Below are 17055 nucleotides of genomic sequence, written 5' to 3'. Positions count from 1 at the left end.
AACCCAAATCCTAGGAATATTTGTTACTGATGTGTAAAAATATGTTGTATGCATTTGTAAATACATCATTTATTTCCAGGTTCTTTTGTGTGATTTGTGTATTTATATTTGTAATTCACAAAGTGTATTCTACAGTATAGCTCTTAACAATGCATATATGACATAAAAATGGCTGACCTATTCATATTTTATAAAAATGTACTCCTGATTTTAAATTCATTATTTTACCAAATACTGACTTCTTTCACAAGGTTGCAAATGAATTGATGGAACACTCACTTGTAGAGCACTAAATGGTTACTTATGCAGCTAAAACATTCACACGATTTTCCCGAGTGTTAAAATAAAAGTTGGAGGTGAAATCTTATTAAAGAAAGCATAGAATTATTAAGGCTAAGTTCATATATTTGCATTACTAAAGATGGAAATTATGGATGTTCTCCTTGTGGATGTTGGACTGAATTATTTTTGCCTTTTACCATTTAACTTTTAACTAAATACTGTATGTGGCTCACAGTTATGTCTAAAAAATAATAAGTAAGTTATTTACAGAATGATGATGAATAGTTTGACAATAGTTTTAAAATCAGACTCTGAGACCCTATCTGCAGTCTGTATTAAATGATTCTGCAAAAGCCAGACGTTACTAATATCAAAAAGCAAAACACACACTGTTGTTCTCTGGTTTGAGTAAAATAATCAAATGATTGGATTAGTTCTGACCAATGATGCAGTGTTCAGAACTATTCTAAGGTAACATGCAGGGATTTTCAAAAATCAGAAACCACCAAAAGTGTCAAGGAAATAGATCATATCCAACAGTCAAAAGTTTGCTTTTGAAAAATATGCATTCTTGTTGATAGCATTTGCTGAAGCTTGAATTTATCCTGACGCTCCCTCTAGTGGTGTACATCATATTTCCTTTCCAGTTTTCTTATATTTAGCATTTTTGCATTCTACCCAAGACTAGCTCCGTATTGGTGTCCCTCTGCAGAATAGTCAAGACTGAAGGTGTCAGATCTCTGCCTCCATCCCATTTTTTATTATAGCAGGGCTAAGAACATGATTCATTGGCCACCTGTAAACAAGAAATAGGGAAAGTGGATTATTTACTAAAGGTACAGTATCTTAAAACTGATAATTGTCCTGAACAATTATCTTGGTTGGTTTTAATGATTAACAACCTTTTCAGGCAAGATCACTCATAAACAGCTAACTGTGATTAATTGTGAAAATTAAACACATTAAACTCACAATTCTGATTACAGCAAAGTGATCTGGGTAAAATTAAGTAATCTTGATTAGTAAGAAAATTGGACAAATGCAATATTATTATAGACGCAATCACGCAAAAATAAATCACTGATGGAGAGTTCCTTTTTTACATGTTTTATTTGTTGATTGGGTAAATGTATCATGCCATCAAAACCAGTTTCAGGGTGATTATTAGACAAAGGTACATTTTGTCCTTCTCCTGTTTGTAGCTCACCAGCTACCCCTGTTCTGTAAAATTGAGAGGGTAAAGTAAGTTAATTAATAGAGTGGGTTGTTAGTTTATGCAACATGCAACATGTTTCAATATTGTCAGTTGACACCATCTGTATAAGATTATGATTTCCTTAAATGTGCAGAGTGGAGGACAATGTGACAAGATTGAAGGCCCATTGAGAGACTGCAGTGGAAGTATTTAATAGATGACTCTGCTCAGACTGACAAGTCAGGTTACATATGCATCTTGACAATGACAATGTTATATTTTCATTATCATTATTACTGTGCACTCTGCCAGAATGGTTTGATTCTTAAAAGTGGAGTTAACAGATGAAGGGGTTAAATTGATGTTTATTTGAAGTGTTCAGTATTTTTATACAATCCTTTATTAAATAAAATAAAAATAACATGACTCAATTTTTTTAATGTCTCCATAATAACTGCCACTGTGGTGCTTTGCCGGTTCACATTTGTTTTCATGATGTGATACCTCTTTACTTCTAGACAGAATCTTAGACTGTGTACACTGTGGACTGCACAGTTTCTCAGTTGCATTTTTTGGGTTAAAGACTACTGTAAGATTAAAGAAGGCAGTGTTCTTGATTTATATAAAGCGCCTTTTTATTCCTACTGTGTCATCTGCTTTGTAGGCACTAAACTGCACAGCTAGGTGTATTGGTAATTAGTAGATACTGTAAGATACACACTGTCTTCAAATATTAATTATTATTTTTTCATTAATTATGGACCTTTTCACTCCATTAAGTAATGTATTACACGTTGTAAGTAACCCAAATTAATTCTTACATGTGGACAGCTTGATTTTTATGAGCAGAGTTTTTAAACAGTATTAGTATAGGAGTGATTCTCTCTCAGTGTTTTTGATCATTACATACAGTTCATTCTTATTTCAGTATTTCTTATAAAGGGATTGCACTCTATTACCCCCCTAAGTAGAGATAAGTAAAGTTTAATTACTCAAATTCATTTTATTTAAGTAAGGCAACACAATAATTTTGTCTGGCTTCAACTTTGATGTGGAAATATAATTAGAGAATGAGAAATATTTTGGAAGACAAATCAAAAAGGATTTTTTCTTCTTTGTGGTACAATATTTACAATGTATTCTTATCATATGTAGAAATTAAATCGTGCACACGTATTGCATATTTATACAAGTTACATATTATTTGCGTTTGTGTATGCAAGTATATGGCATGCATGCATGTGTGTATGTAGAAATGCATTCAAAGAGGTGAGTTGAACGTTCATTGCAAGTGGGGGTATTTGAATCCTATATGTTGGAATACCATAGTAGTTTTGGTTGTGCATTATTTAAATTACTTTGTAACAATTAATTTCCTTTGTGTTTTTGACACCTTGCCATAAGCATGACATAACACCGGTCACAGGTGCTAATGACAAGGCTCAAATACCTTTAGACATTTATAAATGGCATAATGTGACCAGCCGCCCTTCCTTGCACTTGCATGTATGATTAGGTAAGTTTCTATGTATATACAAAAGGATGTAGTGTGAACAGCTGAATGGGCACTGCTGTGCAATGGTATTAATATAAATGTATTAAAGGACTGAGACCTAAAATTCAGTTACATTATTTCCATGGGAATTAAAATAGGCCTACATCTTGGTGTATTATATAGTACATATAGGCCATGTGCAGCCAACTTGGTACATGCCATTGCACAAGGCAAGGCTGAACTGGGTTACAAGAGGAGCATCCAATTGGAATGAATTTCAGTTGTCACAAAAGCCCTATTCACACAAGACTGGCATTCCGTAGGTCCCCAAGGTACTTATCTCATGTAAGAGCAGTCTTGTGTAAATTCTCCATTCTCAAAAGTATCAGAGTATTCATTTTAAGGACCACTTTACCTACAATTTTCAGAAAATCTTGGGCAGCTAAGGTTTCCTGCTGTGAGTCCCTGCTAAGCATGCTTACAACAAAAATAGCTTCAACTTATGCTTAAATGGCTTAGAAACTCCATTTGTTGAAAGTAATGAGCACAAAGTACAAATAGAAAATAAAATGTTTTGGTTGACTAGTTGTCAGTCACCTTCCATGACTGTATATCAACTCAAATTAAATATAACAGCCTGTAACAGCCTGATACAGAGTAGGGGCCAGAATTTGTCAGTGTCCACAATGAAGTGGGGAATGAGTCCTGCCAGTATTCAACATGTAACAAATAATATTACGCTACAGGAAAGGCTATATGGTCCTCAGTCTGCTGTGAATAGGTTTAATATGCCTCACTCCCTAATTGCAATTCACATAACATGGAGATCAAACAACTGTCAGCACTTATACTTATTCAGGTATGATTTTTTCATGTGCTGCTATTTTTGCTGCCTGTTTTGCAAACGCTAATTGAGTAAATTATTAATATGGTATCAGTCTAATACCATAGAGGCTTAAATTATGTGCCCCTGCTTTAGATAGGCAAATACAACACAACACAACAAAAAATCGCTGTTTGTTTATTGCTTTATTCAGTAGTGATAACTTAAGAACGAACAACAGACATGGCATTTACTCCGTTATCTTGTGTTCAACAGCGCTAGAACATAATGCTTGGCAGGAAAAATAAGGTAACCATTTTGTGCGGTGAGGCGTGTGTAGCTTACATCTCTGTGTATTTCTGTGTTCACGTCAGGACCAGGAAGCGTTTCTTTGTGCCCATACGAGAGAGCGAAAATGTGTGTGCTTGCGAGTGTGCAGTGGGTTGAGCTGTTGTAACACCTCAGACTTCACAGCTCCAGCGACTGCTTCACCCTGCTTCTGTTCTCTGTGTGCAATGGATGGGTAAGTGCATTTTAAAATGTACGATTTATTGCTTCACATCGTTGGTCTGTGTATGTGTCGTTTGTATGCGTAAAACATACCGACGTGTTTTAGAATTCAAGTGTCAATTCTTTATTATTATTATTATTATTTTTACTAAATTTGCGTTAATTCAGTCCCTGTTTTAGTGTAGCGGTTTTGTCTGTATTGTTTAAGTGAACAGTGGAAAGCTACCGAGAGGATCGAGAAAGCGGGGGACATGGAAGAAAACTCAGCTCATTCCATCATGTTATATTTATGGCGCCCCGATCGTGTCTTTTTTTCTTCCCCGTATTAGGCTATTGTTATTCGCGTATACATGACTCAACACTCACCAGGCAGTGGTCTATCTATTACCCCTCAAAGCAGCAGTGTCTATTTGGGTTTGGTTGTTTAGTGAAAGTTATCTTAAGAAAGCATGCGACGAATTCCACTATTTCTAGCTATATCTCTGTGAGATGAGATCACCTACTTGCCTCTTCCAAAAATCGCAAAATAAATTGTAGGTTAGTGTTTCATATCAGTAAACCAATGTATTAATCGGAATATTACGGTGCCATTTTAACGTCAGAAGGGTTGTCATGATAAGCACGTTTTTCCTGTTCACGTTTTCTTAACATGGGAAACATTTAACGCCCACGCGCAAAGTAAGAAAAATCAAGTTTTACGGACATACACGTTAATCCTGCAATAATACCCATTGCGGAACAAGGAAATTGTAGAGGTGACACGATTGGTCTGTGTATGACAGAAATGCATGTGGCTTGTGGGCGGGGACCGTGATTTTCATGTTTTGCTTTTGTACAATTGTTTCATTTTGAACCGAGACTTTCAGCGATTTAGATGGGCAAAGTACATTTAATTACAAATCTTATAGTAATATACTCGATGCAGTTTTCACCCGTTTGTGTATTTTCAATGCATCTTGATGAAGCGAGAAGTCAACGAAACATATGAGCGGAAGGATAAGTTTGTTTCACTGGCGCTCTGGTATCAAAGGCTCGGTACTTCCTGAAACGTACGTTGCTTTTACTTTTTAAATTGTAGCAAGCTGGCTACATACAACTCGGAAGCAGATATTGTGTTCACTTACTAGCGACGTGGCCTTTTAAATGTAGAGGTGCATTCGGTGAAAATTGACATACGGAAGGAGGAAAACTTTCACAGGTGACTAATCCTTTTATGCTTTGTACCGATGAAGAGGCATATAGCTAGCATATACTGAAGCAGACAAAAGGTTGGCTTTCAAGAACCTGCTGAATATCAGTTTTATAAGTTTAATGTTAAAAGCTCTCTAGAACTGTAGTGTCGAGTAACTGGTTGGTGAATTGAGAAATGCCCCTGGTCATGTCTTGGAAATAGACACATGATCCTTGATGTAAATCTTATTGCCAATAATCCAACACTGTTATAATAACAGTTTTGGATTGTTGGCAAATTATATACATTTCTCATATAACTAGATGTGTTGCGGACAAGGATGGTATGTCAGTGTAAAGGGACTAGCTGGGCATACTGGCTGAGAAACAGTGTGGTTATACAGGCTGACCTTAGGAGCTGTCATTTCTGTGCCATAGCCCTGCTCTTGCCTTATCATTGATGCCCCCATTGCAGCCTTCTAATGATGCATATTGTTTTAAAACATGTAGGGTTGGAGTTTACAGACAGAGTTTACAGTCCCCTTATGGTGCACAGAAATGCTTGTCTTTGGTTTTGGTTGTGAGCCTGGCAATCATTGTAGCACTGCAGCCGGAAGAGGTGTTTAAGAAAGTGTGATGATATGTGCTGTGACATATTTGGTTAGTGTTAAAGCCTACAGTTTTAAGTTGACAGCACTGACTACTGGAATTGTCTTGCTCCTTAATTAGGCTGCAGCACCTGGGTGTCAGTGCTGACTTTCTGGGGTGCATGTTAGGGCTGGGTGGTAGAGAATGAGCCAGCTGATGAAGTGCGAAGTGCAAGGAAAAATATTTAAACTGAGGGTTATGTGTCCACCAGCAAGGCAGTTACAATTGCCCATTAGAAAAATATTCATGCCTATATGGCAGAGGAGAAGGGAAGGGAGTGCATCTGCTGCATTTGGAGTGTAAGAGGAATTCACTTTAGTGGAGTGTGCAGGTAATGTGCAGGTTGAGAGCAAGGGCTCCTTGGCAGTGAGAAGTGCTTTTCAGAAGAGAGTAGGATGGTGTTGCTGCTTCCTCATTCCTCATGGGCTAGTGGTGAGAATTCAGCTTTAGGATCTTCACCAGTTCAGCACTCTGCTCATAGTGGTACTGCACTATGCTGACGTTTGCACATAAAAACATTTTAAAACTGCATTTGTGACAAATCCTCTAGTAATTAAGAGATGGGGGGAAAAAAAATTTATTGACCTAAATCTAAATGATTGAAGCAGCACTTAATGAGTGCTGCGGCAGTATAACCCATCAGAAATAAATATTCTAACTGACATTAATTCGGTAGTTTGAACAAGTCTGTTTTCTGTCTTATGAGCAAAACTTGAATTCAAGTCCTCTTATCCATTTCAGCTTTTGCCACTTCCACGTCGTATAATTCTCATGTGGAGTGAATGCTTTATTTAAGTTCCGGGTAGCCATTCACATGTGAACAAGGGAGGCATTTTACCTCTATGACGGGTATTCAGTAGTGCATTGCACTGTTGTCCAGTGTGGTCTAACTGGACATTGCTAATCTGTTTATATTTGTGAAAACCTTAAAATGAGAGCTAGGCTAATGTACCTTAGTCACACATAATAAACTGATCTGCTAAGCAGTAAGGCAGGAGGGGCTCACAAATTGTGGCACTGGGTTTTAGTAAGCATGACAAAGTAAATTATAGTATGCAGTATTTGGCAGAAACAGGATTTGACTTGAAGAGAGAAAAGTATGACCCTGTAGAGGCCCCTTCAGTCTCACCGTCACTGTATACCATCACATGTACAGCGTGCGGGTGGTTTCTTTGTAGGTGTTCTGCTATAGTGGTAGTAGCACTCTGTCCAGATAGTTATAACTAACGTAATGTGGAACTGTGTACTTTATTTCTGAAATGACAGTGTCCAGCTAATGAAGTTAGGTCTGCTGCAGGTTTTGGACTATGGCCTTAACTGTATGCTGTATGTTGTGTGCTGTATATTGTATACTGTTAGCTTGCAAAGTTACAGACTTGGGTCTCCAGCTAAGGGAACCAGCTGTACTACTGTCCTTAAAATAGGGGATGATGTCACCTTCTGCACACACTCACACTTTTCTATGCACAATGTAAAATCTGACGAAACATTGATACAAAATGAAGTGTATTTTTCTCCATGTAACATGTGGTATTTTTGGTTCACTGGTTTTCAAATCAAACTTAAAAACCCTCTGATCATAGGTTATATCCAGGTGCAAGAGGATAAATTGACTACTGTGAAGCAACAGGAAATTAATATATGCTGAAGTGTTGCAATTCCGACTGAGAAACAAAAACCAAATAAATAAATAATGATTTCTGAAGACACCTGTAGCTATTTAAATGCTAATAGATCCTCAGAGTGTAGTAATCTTTTTTTGGCAGTAGCCAAGGGGAGGGGAATTCCTAACCTGTTGGGCCGGCAGGATTGGTCAGAAGTTACTGGTACGTCCTTGTGAATTTCATGTTGTCGTACTATACACAGAACAAATGGAATTTTACTACCATCCAGCCTTCTCCTGCTGAGAAGTGCTGTTTGAAAACAGGTACAGGAACTCCCAAAAACCTGCACTTGGAAATAGACTGCAACAAAGATATCCAGCTAGTGAAATCATTTGTGTACTGTTTAGAAGAGATGGCTTTGATTGCAGTTTGTATACCAACTAAATTTACTTTTTTAAATTTACTTTTTTAACAGGTGTGAAGGCTTGTTTCACACAGCAGCATGTAGCAAATGATGGAGCTAGAGTTCATTTGTGAATAGTAGTCTGACTGATTTCCATTTTCACCCTAACTGGTATGCAGTATCCTCTGCAGTCCTTCACTGTACTTTTTTGAAAATGGAAGATGGCGATGTAACTTTTTAGACTTTGAGTTTGTTCCAAAAATGCTGTATTGCTGCATAATAAGATAAGAATTTAAAGTAAATACATAAATAAATAAAAAGATTGGTAGTGGAGACTTGTCAGGCCTTTTTGAAGTGTTTCCCAAATCACAGATCCTTATAACAAATCATGCACAGCGAGTAATAAAATCTGTGTTCAGCTAATTTAAGATGTGTTACTAAGCATTTATGTAGTGTGTATCAGTGTGAGGCAGGCCACAGACAATACACGCTATGTTGCAAATTTGCAGTGCATGACATGATTGTCAATGGCTTTTTAGCAGCCACAGGAAATATTGTCCTGATCTTGCAATTACTGTTGATTGATGTCAGATTTCTTTAAAAAAAACATGGCTTCTGAAAATCAAAAAGATAAATATTTGTTCAAGGTGAACGTACTCTTTTGGATGGTTGCAGTATGAAGTATTCATCTTTTGTTTATCTTCTAATTACCTGGCATTACCCTGTGCTTATAGGTTGCCAGAATTGTAAAATAGCCTTATCCTATGAAATTAGCTATTGGTATAGCTTGTTAAAGACCATAACTAGCAATATTGTATCTGTTTCCCCCCTTTCACCATATGCCACCTTAGATGTGAAGTGGGCTTAAAATGGACATTATAGCATGTAATAAGTTAAAGTACTGCAGCAATGAAATGTGGAACAGTAACCAAACTCAATGTGATGGATTGTCTTCAGTCCACACATTCTATTCAGATAAGAGCCAGAATTGGAAAAGCAGCATTCAAGGCATTGACGCTTGTGAGGAGATCAAACTCAGAATTAATAAAAAGCCAAATAAAAATATATTCAACACCTATGTGAAATCCGCACTACTGTTCAAATGAAAAACCTGGCACTCAACAAAACCTTCAACAAAAAGACTGCAAGAGATCCTAAGGGACATCTTTTATGTGTGGTGGCAGGACAAAATTTGAAATGAAGAACTGTGTAGGAAAAAAAAAATAGGTCAAGGTCAGCCAGACCTACAAATCAAAAGAGAGAAGGATAAATGGCTAGGGCACGTCATGAGAGCCGGTATTCCCTGTGCTTTATTATGTATTGAGGTGGGACTCAGGGGGAAGGAGAAAGTGTGTGCTTTGTGCCACTCGGGAAGCATCTACTGTGGCAAAGGGAGAAGGGCTGGGGCAGAACCAAGGTAGAACCAAGTGAAGGTGATTGGTGGTTTACTTTTCTCCACTAAGAGCTCGTCGATGTGAAGATATGATGTTTGCTCATGTAGCAAATCATTCCCTTTATTGTCACATTTATTTTATTTTCTGAAATGGAATCTATCGGTCATGTCCAGTGGCTATTACCTTTGGCAGAACTGGAATTACCAAAGCATGACAGATTTTTTAATTTCGATTTTAATATCTGTCGTTTCTCGTTTTGTTGGTTTGGTTTCAGACTTGTTGTGTATGATTATTGTGGTGAAGCTCACTTGCAGCAACTTGCGAGTGTTGCCCTATGCAAAGGGTAGTTCCTTAGTTGGCAGGAAGCAGCCAGTGTAAAGCTCCTTCTGGCTAGTAGTATTAAAACATTTTTTTCTGTTAATTATGCTTGAACTGCTTACAAATGTACTTGAGTCCTTGGTAAGTGATTTTGGACAGTATCAGAGTGACTTTTTTCCTTGCCTTGCTGCTACAGTGTAGTCTGGTTAGGCCATTAGGGTCGGATTTTCCCTCTAGTCTCAAGGGCAGCATTGTCATTACTGACATGAGGGGAGTGCCTCAGCTGTTTCCAGTCTTTCAGCGTACCTGTATGGTCATAGTGCAGGGCTTGACACTTACTTTCTTCCCAAGGAGCACATGTGCTCCTAAGTTGAAAAATTTAGGAGCACATAAAGAACTTTAGGGGCGCAATGAACATTTATCAAATAATGTGTTCTTCCTTAACAAAGGGATATGACGAAACATTTACAACCAAAATGATTTAATTTATTTGAATACAAAAAGTACAGTTGGTTTTTAATTATTTCTGCTTCAAACTGTCTTTATGTAATAATTATGTAATTATTTATACTTTAAACTGCTTTAAACTGTATAAACAGTATGAACAGTATGAACACCTCTATAATAAAGTAGTTCTTCTTAGTTCTTAACACCAGAAAAAGTCTGCTCAGTCCGTTTAGACACAAAGGATATCACTGGTCCAGCAGCTTTTGTAAGCAGGTCGTCTGGCCCACTTTGAGCTCAGCCAGCGGTCCACAGCAGGACTGGGATCAAATTGTTCTACTGAAGGCCCAAGCTGATCCACATGAAGTCTACAGTTGTGGACACTCCAAGGCAGCTTCTTGTTGAATTCTTGATGCTGTTTTGGTGATGTTCGCTTCATAGTGTGATCATATGCCGATACCAGAAGTAGCTTATGATGATTACCAGGAAGGCGCTTTAAACTGTGAAAAAAATATTTTCTGATTGTTTTGGAATTCTGAGGATTTTTTAGGTTTCAAGTAAGCGATGACATCTAATCAGTCTGTTTCCTAACTTCATTATTGGCTAATTTGGCTAACGTTAGCTAATATTCCTTATGATTGTTCAAAGAAAACCAGTTAGAAACTCAATTCGCTCAAGTGCGTCGAGGTTTTTTTCTTGGCTGGTTACAGTTAGATTAGTAAAAAATAGAGGCTGCTTGGGCTGTATTTTGTAATACTTTTTATTTGCACACATGTGCTTAAATATATTTTACAGTTCGCACACATCTATTTTTAGTTGCAAATGCGAGTGAAACACTCGCACTGTAAGGGCATATTAACAAGGCTGGCTGAATCCTCCTTATTTAGAATCTATTTGATTAGACAAGACAAAATTTCACATGTATCTCAACAACAAAAATGCATGTTCAGTGTGAAAAAGTGGAATGTTACTCTTACATACAAATCTTATATTCTTCAGAAATGTATACATGGGTTAAAACTATGTATTCCAATATAAATTTAGACAACATTCTCCCGCACTGACAAAAGTGGCTCTATTCCTCATGTCTTTCATGTGACTGACCCTTGGCCTCATATTGACATCAGAATTTTTGGGTGGAAGACATATTCTTTAGTGTGTACTGGCAACCTGTGACTTCACAGGGTGACAACCATCTCAGTAAATTTTTACAAATATGTCAGAGCGTCTGTTTGAATCTGAACTATTGTTGTAAAAAAAGTAGAATTTTAAATTTCAAAATAGGATCTAATGATCCTATGAAAGATCCGCTGAAAGAGGCCAAGAGGCCCAAATTTTGGAGTGAATCAAAGTCACTTTTAACCATACCAGTACAACAGGAGACACAATGTATTTCAGGTTTTATTTCTAAAAATGATTCAATACTGCAGGCACACATGACATTGTAAAGTAGTTAGGTATTAATATATTTAGGTGTGTGTGTTGGGTGTGCTATTCCTATTCACGCCATATATTTGTTAGAGAAAAGAGAACTGTAATTGTAGGTAGTGAAAGGGTGAATTTTAGAGGTTTGTCTATAAGATCCACACCAGGTGCCCAATTGTCTGCCTTCTCATGGAAGAAATTTGATTAAGTAGGACTGTTCTAAAAACAAAGATAGAAAGCGGCACATCTCCCTCCACTGGAGTTAGAATGCAAACAGATTTGACCTTCAAGATAAGGGTTTCCTGTCTTTAATGAAGAAGGGCACCCACGTGCCACACAGGAGAAAGAAAGAACAATGGGAGAATATCACAGTCACTCAAGACTCTCCATATGAAATGTATGTGTGAAAATTGTTTTTTGGGCAATTTATCTCACTTGGAACTTGGAAACATAATTTCAGAAAACTGGTTTCCAGAAAACTCAGTTGAAGTGCAAACATCCCTGCCCTGTTGAGAAAGTTTCTGAATTTGTGGAATTTGTGAATGTAGACTGAAGGTAAATTATTATTATTATTATTATTATTATTATCATTGGCATTTAGCAGATGCTCTTATCCAGAGCGACTTACATCAATTACAGGTTTCTACAATGTTATCCATTTATATAGCTAGAGGTAATTGTGGATGAAGTACCTTGCCCAAGGGTACAGCAGCAGTGCCCTCATGGATAATTGATCCAGCAACCTTCCGGAGTCGTGTTCCTTACCACTGTGCTACACTGCCAACACTTTTTAACAGTTTGGTGGCAGAGGACAATAATAGTTCAAGCCACCTGGTTACTGATCGGGTACAGACTATCATTGTCACGCAGCGATATCATTCCTGCATCACATATGCAACAGACACAACAATGCTCACAAGGCCATCATGGCAAGATACAGTGAATGCGTATCAAAGGAACAATAAGAACAGCAGGAACATTACTGATTAATTTGTCATTCAGCTAAATTAACGGTAGCAGTTGTTTTAGCATACGCATCAGGTCTGACGGTCACTTTACATTTGCTTAGTAGATGCTATTATCCTCAGACTTACACAGTGATTTGTGGTTTATACGTTTATGCAGGCGGATATTTACTGAGGTAATTCAGGTTAAGCACAATGCCCTAGGGCACAACAGTAGCACCCTACCTGTGAATTGAATTGGTAACAGGGTTTTCTTTTTTTTGGGGGGGGGGGGGGGGGGGGTTTCCGATACCGGTGCTAAAGTGATACTTTTAAAACGGCACTGGTGCCTAAACGGTGCCTGAACTGATACTTAAAAGCACAAAACGACGATCGACGACATTAAAGAATGGCTTTTTTTATTGCTAAAGCAAATTTGAAATCGAAATTGAACAATATATTAACTGTTAATTTAAAGTATAGTTAAATATATAAATATAAATAAATACAAAACACTCAACAAATGTTCGCATTTTTAGCACGTTTTCACTCTTTATCTTTTGTAGCCATGTGTTTCTATCTACCACATGAAAGCAGCATAGTGCTGTTGCTGTGATATCAACATCGAATAGATACGAGTGGCGTTTTTCCCCCCAGAAGCATTTCACATGGCCTTGGAAAACTGGGGGTGTGCTCCCGCGTCAGGTATGACTAAAGGAAAAAAATACGGGAAGAAGCCTAGCGCCTTAACAACCCTTTCGCACGTAACTTACTATTTTATGCTATGTAGTGCGCGTGTTACGTTACATGGTTTGTTGTGTTTTCATTAGTGTTATTAAGCTTCTCACAGTTTTCAGTTAGCATTTGCTATATTTTTTTAGAGTTAAATCGCTGTTTCCTCAAAGCTAAAATTAGCTAGAATTTCTCCAATCTAGTGTTCTAATCGCACTGGATTTAGCATACGCGCTAAACAGCTAATCACACCGGTGTGACCGTACGCGTGATATTGGCACCGGATTTCAGTACCCAACCCTACCCCCCGCCCCCCTTCAATGTGCAGAAAAGGTATTTGATTGACAGTTTTTAATATCAAAAAGCCTATGTTCAATGATGGATTGCTGTTTGTTGCTGAAGGGGTAGAAGATTTACAATGATCATGGCTGTAACACACTTGAGATTCCTTGACTGTGACAGACTCTTTTCACAACTAATTTGATAAGCAAAGGCTACACAGGCTCAAACACACGGTTCATCCTTAACTGGGCTCTTGGTTCATCATTAACTAGGTACTCAAACCTTCTAATATTTCAGTTGGAAGGCAATGTTATTCAAAGAGTGCCTATTCAAAAAAAAATAAAAGATTACCTCGATTATAAATGAGCAAACCAGTCCATCCGCCATCACCTGTCAGACAGGCAGACATATTGAGTTGATTTGTTATTGTATGAGCCAAGGCTTCATTTCCTTTGTTGAGGCTGAGAAGGAACGACCTTTTCCAAAGGTCTCCCTTATCTTCACAATCACATCCCAGGGCATTGGCTCACAGTTCCACCTCTCCTATCACCTGGGTATACTGCTGCTGCTGTTTTTTTTTGTTTTTTTTTCCCAGTCATAATCCATGAAGGCGTCAGTCAATACCAGATCCCCCCATGCACCCACCCCCTCCTCGTCACCTCCACCCTCCCATGCTCCCACTCACCTGTCACCAGCCAGAGAACTGCAGAGCTGGCCAACAGAGCCTTTTCTGTTGCAAACTACAGAGCCCATGTTCCTTGATGGATGGCCAATCAGCTTGTCTAGGGATAGTTATGTGTCCTGCTGTTAACCGCCTCCCATATCCTTTCAGGCAAGCAATCTTTAGTCTTTTAAATATTTTGCAACTGAAAATGGCATGACACAAAATGTGAGCATGTTTGGTGAGGTATCAGAGGAATATCTAAGATTTAACTGTCAGTTTAAATAACTAATGTTTAATAAATGAACATAAATATTAGGAGTATTATACAATCTTGGTCTTATGAAAATGAGAATGGCAAAGCATACCAGTATCTGCAAACCAATGATTCATTGATGCATAAAAATGATTTCCTTTGGAAACTTGCTGTCATGGCAGAAGTGTAAGCAGTAGGGAGGGAATGCTGTATCTCAGTCAGATTGAAGGTAATCTGTAGGAGTCAGGGGCTTCTCTGAACATAAGGAAGCTCATGAATGGAATAATAAAAAATTGTAGCCAAATCACATGCCTAAATATGCTCATTTATATGGTGGCAGACTCATCCTCCACAGACCATCCCTCCCTCCCTCCACACTAGGAAGTAGCCCAGCATGTGTGGGTGTGTCCCATGTACTCCTCCCCTTATCTCCATGCTCTCCTCCCGTGTCTCTTTCCCAGACTGTCACACTTGCTCCACTCTCTCTCTCTACCTCTCTCTCCGCTGTCCCTGAACTAAATGAGCTCTTTTTCCTCTCTGTCTTTGGCTTCTTTCTCTTTCTCTCCTCTCCTTTGATTTGATAAGTTGTGTTTCGAGTAGCCTGGGCCACTGCCAGTCTGTTTCAGGTACAGTGGTTGTTTCAGCTTTGTTTCAGCTTTCCCTGAATGTTGTATTGATTTTGTCAGCATGTGACTCAGAGATTGTTTTGGGAGGGTTTCACTGTGACGCCAATTGGTTGTTTCAATCAGCTTCATAGAACAGAAATTGTTATATCTGGAACAATTATTTAACTTGATCAAAAGCGTCCTGCCAGTTGTGATAAATGTACCCTAGTTTCTTTTGTCCATTTTAATGCTACCTGTGTTATTTCGAAGTGTATGGTATGAGGTATGGAGTCTTCCTACATTCCTCTGAATCATTGTCTTCACATATCATTTTGACAACCTGTTTGGCCTGATCTGCTCACTGTTTTGTGTTTCACACTTGTTTCCTGCAGTGAGTCTGGTAATCTATTTCCCTGAGGCCATTTTCTCATTGTTTGCAGTAAAGACCAAAGAAATAAAGAATAAATGTTGCATTATCTACCAAGGAAATGCAACTGGAGAACATTTACATATGTTATGTTAGTAGTGCATATGTGTACTCATAAACCAGTTTATTTGGATATTTTGCCCTGGACCAGCAAACTCCTTTGTATGTGTAGTGTGCACAGTGTTGCTCGCTGTTTGAAAGTCATGTTGAATAATTTATTGTCCTTCAATTGATTGAAGTGATCGTGTTGTAAAGCACCGACCTCTTAACCCTGAACATTTCTTAAAGTGATTTATTGAAGGTGCTTCCCTGAATGTACATCAGCACTGATATGCCTTTGGTCACAGTAGTATGGTTGTTATGGAGAACTACAGGTAGTATTGTCTGAACACAAGTATAGCAGTAAGAGGAACTTGCATGTCCATTTTTCTCTGCCTCCACTCATTTCAAGGTTGAGCAGATATCATTTATCAGGAACACAGTATTTTCAGCAGAGCAGCATAAAGCTTTCCACAGTTGCTGACAATGGTGAAATTCCCCATGTTTCAATTTTAATATCTTTGTTTATACACTATAGCTTCAAACAGTGCAGTTTGAAAGAAGACCTGGTTCAATGCAAAACAGGAAAAAATGGAGAATGAAAACTGCTTGAATCCTTAAATTCTATCACAAGGCAGCCACTCACATAAATTGTTATGAAGGAGCCACCCTGAAGCAAACACTCAGTTTTGAATATGACAAACATCTAGAGCTTTATTATCTGTGGCAGCCGAACGACTGATGACCTTACAAAAACAGTCATGCTAATGTCATTCCTCAAGATCTGAGTCAGAAAGAGAAGTAAGTAATCCTCACCTTCTGGAGAGGCACATCATTGCATGAATCCAGACTCTCCGAGTCTGTTATGTAAATAACATACATATAGTTTTCAAGTACACAGATTGTAGTTTGCACGTGTGATGTAAACTGTCAAAGAGTTTAAACAGGAGGGACTGAATCCTGTACCTCAGTCAAATTGATGGTGATCTGAAGTAGTCAGGGGCTTGTAACCAGAGTTGCAGGTTCAAGTACTGGGTGAGACAGCACTTGTATCATGAAGCCTGATACTTAACCAGAAGTGTGAAAATATCCTATGCTTTGCAACTTCTGGGGTATGGACATCTCATGAACTAATGTTAATCTGAAGGCTATCTGAACATTGTTGTAAACATTTAGTGACAAATGACACCCCCTCACTTCACAGACACTGTATTGTAACATATATTGTTTAAGATGAACCATGACCCATGGGCAGTACCCATTGTAAGTTCTGGATAGCTTCTTTGTTTCTTCAACATCGTTGTCATCTAAAATTGCAGGATATGGAATCTAAGATGACAATCTAAGTGGCACTCCCAAAAACATCTGAAAGTGAAGTAGGCCACTCTCATCCTTGTC

The 17055-nt window shown here is 38.1% G+C and overlaps 1 protein-coding gene across 4 annotated transcripts in view; it reads left to right on the top strand.

Moving 5' to 3' along the window:
* Nucleotides 1-4211: 4211 nt before the first annotated feature.
* LOC118775949 (polypyrimidine tract-binding protein 3-like) overlaps nucleotides 4212-17055 on the top strand; it is a 55290-nt gene continuing 42446 nt past the window's right edge. Inside the window, exon 1 of one of the 4 annotated variants that reach the window (XM_036525933.1) lies at nucleotides 4212-4318. The gene's annotated coding sequence lies outside the window, so the exon portion shown is untranslated. Of the gene's footprint in view, nucleotides 4319-5330; nucleotides 5355-15066; nucleotides 15213-17055 lie in introns of those variants that run through there. The other 3 variants (XM_036525935.1, XM_036525936.1, XM_036525934.1) reach the window with 3 other exon arrangements.

The sequence above is a fragment of the Megalops cyprinoides genome, chromosome 4 (assembly GCF_013368585.1).
Source record: "Megalops cyprinoides isolate fMegCyp1 chromosome 4, fMegCyp1.pri, whole genome shotgun sequence".
Taxonomy (NCBI): domain Eukaryota; kingdom Metazoa; phylum Chordata; class Actinopteri; order Elopiformes; family Megalopidae; genus Megalops; species Megalops cyprinoides.
This window is presented reverse-complemented; position numbering and strand designations above follow the sequence as displayed.